Source organism: Meleagris gallopavo, chromosome 1 (genome assembly GCF_000146605.3).
Source record: "Meleagris gallopavo isolate NT-WF06-2002-E0010 breed Aviagen turkey brand Nicholas breeding stock chromosome 1, Turkey_5.1, whole genome shotgun sequence".
Taxonomy (NCBI): domain Eukaryota; kingdom Metazoa; phylum Chordata; class Aves; order Galliformes; family Phasianidae; genus Meleagris; species Meleagris gallopavo.
In genome coordinates, this window is record NC_015011.2 from 84,399,886 (window position 1) to 84,413,485 (window position 13,600).

At 39.4% G+C, this 13,600-nt stretch overlaps 1 long non-coding RNA gene across 2 annotated transcripts in view; it reads right to left on the reverse strand.

Annotated features, from left to right (window-relative positions):
• Positions 1-12,037, reverse strand: part of LOC109369594 — a 52,490-nt gene extending 40,453 nt beyond the window's left edge. Inside the window, exons 1-2 of one of the 2 annotated variants that reach the window (XR_004161732.1) lie at positions 11,583-12,037; positions 11,185-11,252 (exon numbers count right to left, since the gene is read on the reverse strand). This is a non-coding gene — a long non-coding RNA (uncharacterized LOC109369594). The remainder of the gene's footprint in view (positions 1-11,184; positions 11,253-11,582) is intronic. The other variant, XR_002118822.1, reaches the window with a different exon arrangement.
• Positions 12,038-13,600: the final 1,563 nt, after the last annotated feature.

Here is a 13,600-nt window from a genome sequence, read left to right on the forward strand (position 1 = left end):
TCACGGTGCCCTATATTAATCTAGTATGAAAGTCACCACCTTTAGAAACTTTCATTTATCATACTTCCCTGTGTAAGTAGTTCACAAGGGATTTGCAACAGTTTTGTCATTCCAAGGCTAGGATTCTACTACAAATACAATAATTAACATTTCAAGCCTCCGACAGCCTGATTTTTTTACAATAGCAGTATACTACTGCTTGAGATTTCAGTGTGCTTTAATACAGAGAGTAGCCACCATTCTTTCCCTGAGAAATATGTGCTGGAGACAGGGGAGGAAGTTTCATCTGGGAAGAGGGGGATATCATACATCTCATTGAAGCTGGCCACAGGTAAGAAAATACAGAAAACTCAGTGCAGCAGTACTTTAACACTCCACTTTCAGAGGGCTCCCATGAACTGAAAGCAAGGAGGGGTTAGTAGAAGGTCTTGCTTTCCCAACTGCAAGTGAAGATGTTCCCTATACAGCATGCAGCTTAACTCTGTCCAAAAGGCTCTGCTGCACCTCTCAGAGTACTTCAGCTGCGTGCCAAGCACTTGAGCCCAAGCATGCATGTATGGATGGTGGTGGGATGAGGCATCTGTCTGTGCTAGGCTGCAGTTTTGCATTCCCCCCTGGATAACCTGGCCTCAGCACAGCCCCTCCCAGCTCCAAAAGCTTTATTATCCAGCATAAATGCTTCCGCAGATGCTGCTCAGATGCCAAAACAAGTTTGTCTGGCATGAAGGCTGTTTGAGCATCAGAGAGCAGTACATGTGTGGAGCCTCATCTCTCTTGAGCCAATTCCAAGCCCTCATGCCTAACTGGTGCCTAATGAATGGACTTAAAAATAAATTGCATCTCCCTGCGGCTCCTCCTCTTCTGCTTTCTACCCAGCTGCCTCTTGAGAGACTCAATGAGAGTCAGTCTCATAAGGTGCTGTCATTCATTAGATACCACACATTTTGGGGGGTGACAGGCTGTCTGCATGAAGGCTGGCATCTGGCAAGCATTGCCTGTATGCAATGCAGTTGCTCACCTGCAGAGTCTCTTCCTTATTTTCCTTCTGTAAGCTAAACATAGCAGGACCACAACCATCCACATGACCAGGGCTGGATGCAGCATCTCCTAGCATTTATACAAACCCAATACCTGCATCACTTCTGACAGTTTTTGCTACAAAGCCTTTTGAAGCCTTTCTGTCCTATTTAAGTCCCACCAGCCCTTTTCTTCAGTCCAGCCACTCATGGCTCTGGGTTGAAGAAGCTTATTAAAAATTCCATACAAACCTACATTAGTATAAATTAAGAGGTAGAGGACATTATCCTGAATAGAGTGTGAATTTGTATTCAAATAATTCTATTAGCATAATTATCTTTTTGAGAAATTAAATGTACATTATTACACTTGATGTGCTACAAATTATAAAAGCAAAATTTCACTTGTAAGGTTGCACAGTTCTCAAGCAATTAGCCATATTGCACCCAGAAAACCCAAATTAAACATATAAATTAAAACAGCAGGAGGGATAATAATGTTAGAAAGGGGGCGTAGATTTTATGTGGTTTGTTGCTTTCGAAGCTCAAACTAAAGATAGTTCTGACAGGAACAGGTCGGACAAGTGGGGTTGACAGATTTCCCCACATTTTTCTAACCAGTGATGTAAAAAAATTACTTGACAGAACAATTATGTGAGCTACTCTCACCAGCGATAACATAATCTAACCAAGTCATTTAATTGTGCGCTTTGTGTATTATCTTGCAACATACTCCTGATTTTTTACAACACATAGCTGTTATTGGTGTTTTACTCAATAGGTACATTGGTTCTGAATTCAACATTCATACGCTTTTTATGGTTATTGAATGCCTGTGGCTGCATCTACATGCAGCTACCTACACAAAGACATATAGCATTTTATAGTACTTTATATAGACAGCATTTATCCAGCAGGCATTAATAATCACAATCACAAAAAATTATCAACACACAGAAGTAATTTCAGAATGACTAAAACATTTAGATAACAGCAGTCAATTAAACAGCATGGAGAAACACATGGATGCCATTGAATGAACTCCAAAGGTGTCCTGCACTCTCTGAGCTCGCTAAAATTCACCTAGACAAGCTTCAGCACAGGAAATGTCCCATATCTGGAAAATTTGCATTTGCCTTGCCATGCAAAACTGAATCTGAGGAAATGCTGGAAACTGGAAAAGAAATAGCATCAGTTTTCCAAACCTCTGGGCTGTACAAGTATAAAGACATGGAGAAGCACTACTGCTATCCACAGGTCACAGCCAGCAACCCGGAACACTTGCAGCATGTCTTTGTCAGAAGAAAATTTTCTTTCTGACTTACCCTGTGCATTATCTTAAGCATTTTATACAGTTCTTCGCTGTGCTAAAATTTCCCTCCATTTGCTTCTGATTCCCTTGGGCTTCTAAGAGGAGGCAGATTACATGTGCTTACCATGAAATGTTCTGAGGTTTGGATAGTCTTCTAACATAATTTGCTGCAATTCTAGGTTATTCACTTTGGCCTGAAATACAAGGAACTACTTGGGTACTGACTGTTTAAGGGAGCATGTGTCTCCTTTTGGTATTTTACTGCCATGGTGATCAGAAGAGATTTGCCACTTAGAGGAGATTTCAGGAGTGGGGACTTTGACTTGCTTTTTCCTCACTCCTCCATCTTTCAGCACACCGGTTTTATTTATTTATTCCATTTCTGGGCTCATGTCCTGCACTTTCCTTATTTCCTTTTTGCTCTAATGTTCAGGAAGGATCAAATTTACAGAGAGTCTTTTACAAAGGAAGATTACATTGCCACTAACTGCCTAGTCCATGCTAACTAATTGTGTGGAGTTCTGTATATAATTGTATATGCATCTACAGAAGAGAAGAGGCAATCATGACAGAACTCAAGCAATGCATTTAAAACAACTTATTTTGCTATAGCTGTTGGAGGAAAGGGGCAAAATTAATGCTTTTCATTGTATGTGATGATGAAACTGAACACAAGAAAAAATTAAAAAAAATCAGAATGTCTCTCCAAATTCCTGTAAATTAGATTAAATTCAAGAATACACGAAGTAATTGAATCAGACTGATCCAATATCATTACTTCTGTTTTACAGCATAAAAAGGCACATGCCCCTTCCGAGAAATAGAACCAATACATTTATTCAATTGTGCAGGTGTAAAATTTTAAATGATTGACAAGGAACAGTAGGATTAGATAGTAGGACCATTCTGTATGAGGACATAGTGCCTATTAAAGAACACTCTCGGAGAGCTCAAAGTATAATGCAACTTCTAAACCCTTTGATTCACGAGCACTGTGAATTTGTGCATGTCTTCACCCAAATGCTCTGTTTCCTTCCCTTCTCACACTTTGACATTCAGTACTGGCAATCTTCTGTCACAGTATATTTCCCTTGGAATTCCCTTTATCACAAAGCTGGAAGTGTTCTTCCAGCACGGATCTCAACTTTCAGACACTGTGAGATTCAACAGCTCAGACATTTTTAAGAGTGTACAGTTGACAACTGATATAAACAGTGGTGTCCAAATGAGAGAGTTCAAAGCTGACTGAGTTACTTAAAGTATCTGAAGGCTTCTGTTATCCTGCTGAGTCTCAGTACCTCCCTACCTGGCCTCTGTAATGGTAAAATAGGCTATGTTCACACTTCCCAGAGCCGCAGGGATATGAAGGCATTCCCAAGACACATTACTTGCTCTTCAAGTTTCACTTCAAAATCCATGTACCTTATCAGCAAATAACATTGGCCTCTGAGGCAGGGTCTCAGGGTGCTCTGCCCAGGTGCCTAAAGTCTATCTTGCAGCGCAACACAAAGGGCAGGTGAAGAAAGTGGGCAAATATGACCATGCATGAGCACAGTCTAGCCATGTGATTAGGAAATGCAATCAGAAATGAGTGTAAGTGGATAGTAAATTTAACCTGAAAGAGGCTGAAGCCACGAAGAAGCTATTCATCACTGTAGGTCCAGCAAGGGCCTACAGCAAGAATCTCTTTATTCCTGGAGTGTTGTTAAAAGGGAATAGAAACGTGAGTGCATTTGTCTTTCCCTATATATGTCTACATCCCAGCATCTATAAGAATTAATTTAGTACTTTTCCCTCCTGTTACTGTAAGTTTTTCCATACCCGTTGTGGCTGCCACCATTTTTTATCTTGTTTTTCACTCCTCCATCTGCCAAATCCCAGCAATGGTGAGGCACCCACTCATGCCATCTATCTATCTCTCTTTTCAGCTCTGACACCAATTTTACCTTCTCCCTTTGGCAGCAGTAATGACGCCCTTGAGTAATACCTCCTTCCCTGCCTCCTTCCATGCCTGCAGTTTGAGGTGGAGCATTAAGAAATAGAGGAAAGAAGAGGAAAAATTTTCATAACAGGAAGAGAGAAACGCCTGAGGGATGAGCTGGAAGCAGTCCAGGTTAAACTAGATGGAAGGCAGCAGGGGCAGGGAAAAGACAAAATAGCTATCAGTTTATCAACTGAAGTTGCATCAGGGAGATTGGGACCTTTTCAATACTGGGTAGAAGAAAGGGCTCTCCAGCTGTCTTGCAAAGAAACAACAGCAATAATGGGAATTCAGAGGTGGTGCGATTTATCTAGGGAGTGTCACATATGTCTCGACAAAATCATCCAAGAGCTCAGATAAATCAGTCCTAAAATATTCACCTTTCTGCAGTGTCATATGCAAATGAAACTTGCAGACCTTTACACATTTTTGTAAAGAAACTGGTGCAGAGTCATGGTTTGATCTATGTGTTGAAGAACAGCAGCGTGAATGTTCAAGGGCTCTTACTCCTCTCATTATTTGGAAAAGAGCTCTTTAAAATCAGTCCAAAACCTACATGTAAGCTTTGCTTTTGATGATTAAAGCATTAATGGAACTAGGTACCAAAAGTTCAATACAACAGTATTGCTGCATTCTTCCAGGTTTTTTTAATTTATTCGGTATAACAAAGTAAAACAGATTATGAAGAGTGCTTGAGTTTGGAAAGCATGCAAGAGAGCTTGCTGAGAGTCCAAGTCATTTGGGAGCTGTAATAAGGAGACAGAGGACTACAAAATACTACATCCTATAAATAGATGTCATACAACACTCTATCAGTTATAAATCCTATAGTACATATAGGTAAGTTGTGATACAGAGCTGACACAATTGTCTGAGGGAATTCTAGTCAGATGCAGATTTTCCTGATTTCAATTTTAATGCTTTGACCACTATACTACACAAAGTTAAAGATGACTATCATCCTCTGTGGTCTCAATGGGCTTTGTCTATCTTTTGTTTTCAATTTTAAATAATTAATTTAGGCATATTAGTGATATGTTAATGCAATTGTTGCCCTGGGCAGTTAGAATTGGAGCAGGAATCAAGAGAGACTTTCAGGGTAAAGATAGAAAAAAATGAAAATGATTAAAACCAAGAGCCTGGGATAAAAATTATATGGTTTTTAAAATGTCAGCACAGATGGGGAGAAGGGGGAGTCTTCTAAAAGCCCATCTCGAGCATATGATAAAAACACTTAGGGCATTCACTCAGTAGAGGGGTTGGGAAAATTCCATGTCCGGATACAAAGATGACCTCCCAAGGTCATTTTTGATTGCAAGATAGTAGTCAGCAATAGAAAGAGAATTAAAAACTAAGATTCTTATCTTACAAGGAGGGTTGAAGAGTTTTCAGCCATATTATCAGAGGAGAAATAGCCTGTGCTTACAATAAAGATGAATGAAATGGGCAAGCAGAAACATCAGCTTGCAGCAAGTGAAAGCAATAATCTCACTATCTAATCCCCTGTGTCCCTGGAGGACACTCCTCTCATCCTGCATGGTTTTGTAAGGTCAACTTTTTGGTGGTTTAGACAAAGCTGGTGCTGAAGGTCCAAAGAGGGAAGTGCTAATAGAAGGAGGAAACAGTCAGAGTCTTCTTTAAACAAAATTCCTGCACCATGTGTGTTCTTTCCAGTGCTGATTTTAGGGAGGCAAAGTGTGAAAACTTATGGTTTTGCATCTGAAATTTCAGAGAAGATTCTGTCTTTATAGGAACAGGGCATAACGTCTTTTACACATCCATCTTTCCTTGGCAGCGTTTGCATCAGTTTATATTTGTCCAGGGGCGAGGTAATTAAATGCAGCAAGTTGTCTAATCATCTGTATGACACTCAGCTTTCTGAAGGCAATTCACTAATAAGGCTTCATTTGAAGATACATTCATTAATTTTCAACAGAAGCTAGTGCTGAGAAGATGGTAGAAGCATAAGGTTGGCCAGAAAAGTAAGAAGACAGTAAAGCACTTCCTGCAACTTGATAAATTTATAAGTAATCTAGGGTGCTTTCTCAATGTGCAGATTCAAGGGACTTTTAAAATTATTGTCTGTAAAACAATTAAAATCAGTATTATATGAATGATGGGACTCCCATATTAGCTAATTATTGTTCCTATAATTAACTGAGAGCAACTAATCACACTGATACATCCCTTGAATAATTGACTGATTGAGGTAATGACTAGCTTTCAAACATATTTGTCATTAATTTGTAACTCACGTAGGTGAAAATATGCAATAAAGTCAATGGCTGCTTGGAATTTGAAGTAAGAGAATGATCTTCTATTCATGTCCATGTCACACTGTTGTGATGAGGTAGCTTTCTAAAGCATCCTTGAGGGAGTTTGCATATTTGCCTTTTTGTCATTAGTATACTCAATTCTTTTCCCCCAGAGGAGATCAGCAGAAGGAGATGGAGAAAGGTGGAACCAGCATCCTAAAAGGGGAAGATACTCCTCTGCTTATTTGAAATGTTACTTATATTCTCTCTGAATTACAAGAGATGCCAGACTGAAATCTGTGTTTATCCAAAGACTACAGAAGAAAAAGAAGTGGTTTAATATATATCCAGCTTTGACCTTCAATATTTTTCCAGCAGAATGGCTACTTTGCTAGAAAACACTGTTCCAAGATAACAAAAGCCCTTCGAAAACTTGGATCGAACACAGCAAATAATTTTGGCTAGAAGAATAGATGAAAATGCAGAAAAATTGAATATTGAATGTCAGTGTTTCTGAACTATCACAGTTGGCTTTTCCATTTGACAAAAAACTTAGATAAGTTAAATTTGATATTATCAAACTTATAGTCATATAACTGGAATAAAAGACTAAGCAGAAGCATTGTTTGAACTAGCAAAGTTGGAGTACTTCAGTGCTCACCAAAAGAGGCCATCAGCCTCATCAGAGCTAACCCAAAAAGACAGCACCTTCAACTAGGTGACCCAAAGTTCATGTGCTCATCCTGTAAAAGTCTCTCTGCCTTCATTGATTGTTCAGAAGGCTTTTGTAGACAGGCCAACTGAATTAGACATCTCTCTCAGCTACCTGAAATTCAGTGGTATGACCTTTCAAAACATGTCATTCTGCTTGAATTAAACATTGCAGGTAGAGCTGAGAAGGAATCTGAGATGCAGTTATATCTCACTGCAATGCATACTTGAATGGCATACTCATGAGTGATACCAGCAATGAACATTTGGCCATGAAACAATTTCCATGTTTGCACAGAGTTGCTCTGAACTGAGACTGCAGATTTACAACTTGCAAAGAAGTTGAGCTTGATTTCCATTTTCCCTTTTTGCAATCACCAGGATGGTTTCCATACATGATGTCAGGGCGATATAAATAAAGTGAATGGACAGAGGGACCAGAGGAAAATTTCCATGTATAAATTCTTGCTTCTATGAGAGATATCCTGAAGAAGGAAAAATTATTTGAAAGTTCTTTTTCAGTCTGTGTGATCTAGGCTTTGTACACAGTTTCGTATTTCTTCCTGCTCTTCTTCATTTTTCCTTCCTTTGTCGCACTGCAACTGTACAACGTCTCTCAAGCCTTTAGGGCCTGTACAGTTCTGCCTGATCTCAAATGAATTTTCAAAATATAAGATCCAACTGTGTAAAGGATCAGAGAAAAATATTCTAAATCTATCAATTTCACCAGGCACCAATCACTGTGTTATCTGAGCTCCTCACAAATAAAACATGTCTTACAGAACATTTATTGCATTTTATCTCAGGAATATTGTTTGCGTATCAGCCTTTATCTCAGGATTTTGCAAAGTACCTAAAAGCATTTTAATCAAAGGACAGAGAACAAGGTGAGCAGTAATTACAGCTATTCAAACATCATGACACTTTTTACAATTGTGAAATAACAAAGTTAACTCACAAGATAGTCCACACCTGTGAAAAGACTCATGAAGAAAGAGGACTCAATCTTTTCTTCTTGCAGAAAGGTTTCAGTTAATTGCTGAGAGCTGACTGTCACAGAGTCAAATCTGTGCTTGCAAATACACCTAAAGCGTTTGTGACACTAAAATGTAAAAAGCCCAACCTGATATTAAAGCAACAGGAAAACTTGCAAGAGAAGTCTAATCCACCACAGTAGGATGGTGGAATACCAGAACATCATCAGTTCTGTTCCAACCCTACACAGAGAAGCCTATCTCCACTTCTGCCTCCGTACCACACTTTGAAAACTGAGATAATCGCACTCATTTGACTCACGTGGATACTGTGAAAATGCTTTGTAAATCACTTCCAGGAACATGACAGGAGGCCCTTCTGAGTTTTAATTGATCAGAAGCATTTTTTTTTTTCAGATAGCAAGACAACAATGATGCAAAAGCAGCAGAAAATGTTATGTCTGGGTTAAAATTACATAGGATATAGACCACCCAAATGAGCCCTCCTGTGGGAGGTGTTGCAGAAATATTTCCACTTCCAGGGAACATGCTGTAATAGTGCACAAAATTTCACACCATAGTCAAAAACTGACCCTTTTTGTCTCACTCAAACTGGCACCCCAAGGGGCCAGAAATCTACTTTTTTTTCCAAGTAATTATACATAATTACACAGTGATGCAAAGTGCCATAAAATGAAAAAGAGAAGACATTTGCAAAGAAGCATTTCTATAATCCTTGCCATGATATACATGGAATGTACTCCATCTTATTCTAATTTTACATTATACACTGCAGTCATATCGTAGGTGAAATACTCTATTGAAGTATGCATTAATTAGCCTATCTTCATTTCCAAACAGAGGTCATATAGTTAATTATTAAACAGTTGAAGGAGTCAGAGAGGTCCTGTCTTGCCATGTTCTGCTCCATAAGCTTCATAGTGCAATCTCTTCCAGGGAAGGTACAAGGACTAGTCTTAATGGAATTAAATAGAAATATCCCTTGTTCTCCAAATGTTATCATCTCCATTTTGTAGCCATGATCCAGAGATGTCTACATAGAGCAAGGTCTGATTTTGTAGGGTGCCTGAAACTGTCCATCTATTTAAATGGGGGCAACTCCTATTGATTTGATGATACTTTATACAAAAATGTTGCTGAACTCTGCAAAGCAATCACAAAGGAATAAAAGTATCACCGTGCAAAGGAGCTGCATTATTATTCTGTAGGCTTGGCTACTCATAGAAGTAGGAAGGATAAATAAGGAGATTAATTTATATATCCTGAACTACCTCACATTAGCTGCACTGCTACATTTTTTTATTCATGGTAAATGCAAGGTAATATTTCCCTGCTTCTAAATATATAAATGCACACTGCGTGATGATGTATGGCATCTTGCTTGTAATGATTCCCCACATGTTTGCTACTTAAAAGAATCCTTTCACCCTACATGGTAAGCTGCTGGAGGCCTTGACTCATTCAGGAGATTCTTCCATATCCTAAAGATGCACAAATTCCACTATTTTGGAAAAAAAACAACCCACTAAAGGCAGAAAATTTATGTCTCGTGCCGAAAATAAAAGAAACAAAAAAGGACAGATCAACAACTGATTCACAATTTATGACTTGTTAAGCATTTTGCTTCATAACCACAATCTGTTTACATGAACTGCTTTAGTGTAAGAGTCAAAAAGTTAATTGCTCAGTTGCAGGAATTTTAGATAGAAGTTTGTTCAGTAACTATAATTCACTGCAGCCTACCAGAAGCCTGCAAGTAAATAACTTTACACCAAAGTCCTTCTATTGCCCTCTGATGACTCACAAGTAACGGAAGGTTTTTGAAGCAAAAGAAGAGATTGTCTTATTATGAGAGGGTGTGATTTATTCCAATCAAAGCTCCTGACTAGCATCATTTCTGTTCTCTTTCATATCTGCGAGAGTCCGTTTTGGGAACATCCTATAAGATTGGGCCAAAATTTCAAAAAACAATGCTTTGCCTCTTGGTTCCCTGCTCCTTTTCACCAGTGAAATGCCCTAAATGCCACAGCCATATTGCTAACAATGTACGTTTTTCTTTACGTAGCAGAAGATCAGGAGCCTTTAAGATAATGTCCAGAAGAGATTGCATTATATCCTTCCTTATGTGTCCCATAAACTGAAATGTCATCTCCATAAACTTCCACTTCCCTTAGGCCCTCTGGGCAGCATCATTTCCCTTCTGTCTGGGGGTCTGCAGAAGCAGTAACTCCCAACCAGCCCTCTGCAATTTTTCACCCGTTATCACCAGGCTGGGCAAGAACTTTGGGCAAGCTGTGGGCTGCACCCCATCAGGGCTATATTGACATCTCAGATGGAGCCCAAGAACCAAGCAAGCAGTCTTGAGACTCAGTTTATTTCCTTCCCTGTTGCATGGCTAGGCACATTTTTCTTCTTACCCAAGAATAGGATTTTGTGGGGACCTATGGGGTTGTGCACAGGGTGCATTTCTATCTTCCACAGAAGCCCCCTGGAATCATGTGCTTCTTACAAAGCCAAGACCCAAGGATTTCCCTGTGCACCGACAGAGCTAGCCTTGGATTACCAGGTTACAAAGACATCACTCATATCCTCTTTGCTTTTGTAGCATGTATGGGCTCTGAATGGATCTAGACAACTGATTTGTCACCTTGAGCAGGTGCACTTTTGTGCCTTTACAAATCCCAGTCACCTCTGCCCTGGAATCAATGTGAAATTTAACAACTGTATTGCAGACCTTAAAAATAACAGTCTAGACTTCTTCATGAATGCCTGCTTTGGACATTGAACTCAGAAAATAGGTAACTCTCACTTGTATTTGCCCTTTCTCCCTGGATCCTTTGCTTTGACAGACACATTCCCAATATCCTATTATCTTACATGTTTGTACTACAGTAAGTGGGCATAACTGATTTACCTTTTGTCCTGCATTCATTGCTTTCTGTACTTCTGTCCTGCCCCTTCTTATTCATCCTTTCTTCTGAACTGAACAAAGAAGTTTGTTGGAAAAAGAAGAACAAGATTAACACTGAAAACTACCGTAAATCTTTCTTCCCTTTACTGCACAGCCTCTGCCTAAAGCCTTTGGCTTCTATCTCACATTTAAAGAAACAGCAACTTCACAAACAGGGCTTTTTCCTTTTTCTTCCCCAGCACAACCTTTGTCTGAGCACAGACCCAGATGCCTTTCCAGCACTATCATCTTCAGTGATGTCCCATACCAGCCCTGTACTGGTGTAACAGGCTTGGGCTGAGTGGAATAGCAAAGTTGTACCAGAGAAGAAGTGAGTATATGCCTTCATCTTTTTAGCATACCTTAGCAACAGAAGGTTAGGAAATACATCAGGACCAAGTCACCAGCAAGGTTTGGCATCCATGTATGTGTCCCACTCAAATCATAAGCTGATTATGACATCACAACTTTAGCAGCCATATGTCATTGAAGGATTCTCACTGTGCACACGGTTTCCTGCTTGTAATAAAAAGATATATTTTCTTTTGACTTCTCCAAAGAAGCAAAATTACCTAGCAGGAAGCAAGGAGGGTGAAGAGATAAAGATGGTTATAATCACAAAGTTAGGAATGGCACAGAAGTCTCCAAGAAGATCTGCACTTAGGAAAAAATTACCAGTAAACATCTGGACCTCTGTTAACACAAAAAAGGACTCATTAGATACAAACTGACCGTCACCGACTATTGTTTGTTTGTTGTCCAACTTTATTTATTTCTTCTAACTCAGAGAAATAAATCTCATTTCAACCCTAATGCATGAGTCACTCTTCTCAAAAAAGCAGGTTATTAGCAGCAGCTTCCCAAGCTGAGAAGTATCAAGCTTCTTTCTCTATCTCTCACCTCTTTTGTGGCAATAACAACTTGGTGTGGTGATGATAAGAGAAGTTCCATTCAAGAGTTCAAACGCTCCCAGTGAAACTAAAAATTAGTGCCAAGAACAGCCCCAAGAAATTGAAGAGCGGATGTCAAAAAGTCCCCCTCAGATTGTGTAAAGGGGTAGGAAAGAGGCAGAGGAAATGAGAGATAGGAGGAAGACATGCTTTTTCTGTGCTATTTCACAGAATGACTCCAATAAACCTAAAGCTTTCTTTTTCGAAAGTAAATAGAAAGTTACTTCAATGAAGCCCATCCTCTGCAGCTCCAGGATTCATTCCCTTTTTACAAAAAAAAAAGGAAAAGAAAAAAAAGTTACCTCTTCCTTTTGCCAGCCTGTAAAGGTAAAGGAAATTAAAGTTCTAGGGATTAAGCCTGCTGTGCCATCTACACAGTCATTCACTTCCTAATTGAACTTCAGTTATGCTGCAGGGCATGGCTCAGCAGGAAGTGGGGACCAGGCTGAGCAGGGAGTAAAGTGGTTCCCCAGCTCATGACCCATGGGCAGCATGGGGCTAGGAGGGGAAGCAGCACTGCTTAAGGTGGCCAGATACGACTGTGTGAAAACCTGAGGGTATCGGTGAATACTGCATTGCCTACAACATGACTGTTCTTGTTGCAGTAAGGCTTAGTAGCCCCACCTAGATCGCAGCGCTCTCATTTGATTGACATATATTTACACTGCGAGAGGATTACACACCATTTGCTCATGCTAAGAATTCGTATTGAGAAGGATGTTTTCTGCCAGGAAGGGGATGCAAAAAGGGTGTTTCCTGTCACTGTGGCAGAAACTCAGCCTTCCAGCATCAACATTGCTTCTGCTCAAACTTCAACTTTCAAAGTGAGGCGCAGCCTAATATGAATTTCAGCTCCAACAAGAGTGCAACTAAGGAAATCCTTATTCCCTGAATCCAGTGAAGGACACAAAGCCTTTCAGGCTTTAAAACTGACTTAGTGATGCAAATATGTGTGTATATTCCTTTATTCCTGTGTATTCCTTTTCTCAGGTTACATATGGCTTCTTTTAGTTTAGTTTGAAACTCTTGTTTGTGTGTGTGTGTGTATACATATATATGTATCTGAATTAAATTGCTCTTAAACAAAAATAATGTGTTCTCTGCCTTCACAGAAGCTGAAAACTATTCTATTGGTTGAAAGAAAATTAACAACAATGTAAGAGAGTGCAGTTCTCCACATACAGAGTGTTATTGCATTTTCAGTCCCAAAACTAGATTTTCATTGGCATAATCACCTTTGAAAATTCTGAAATCCATTTATAGACAGAAAATCTCGTGAGAAATTTTCGAATTTTCATATGATTCACAATGTTGCACACATACAGAAAACAAGCAGAAATATATGGAGAAGAAGCAGACACTTCAGGTTGTGCACTCAACAGAACCACATTTGAGCCCAAGGTAGTCTTTTCTTTCTTTCCTGTTTGTTC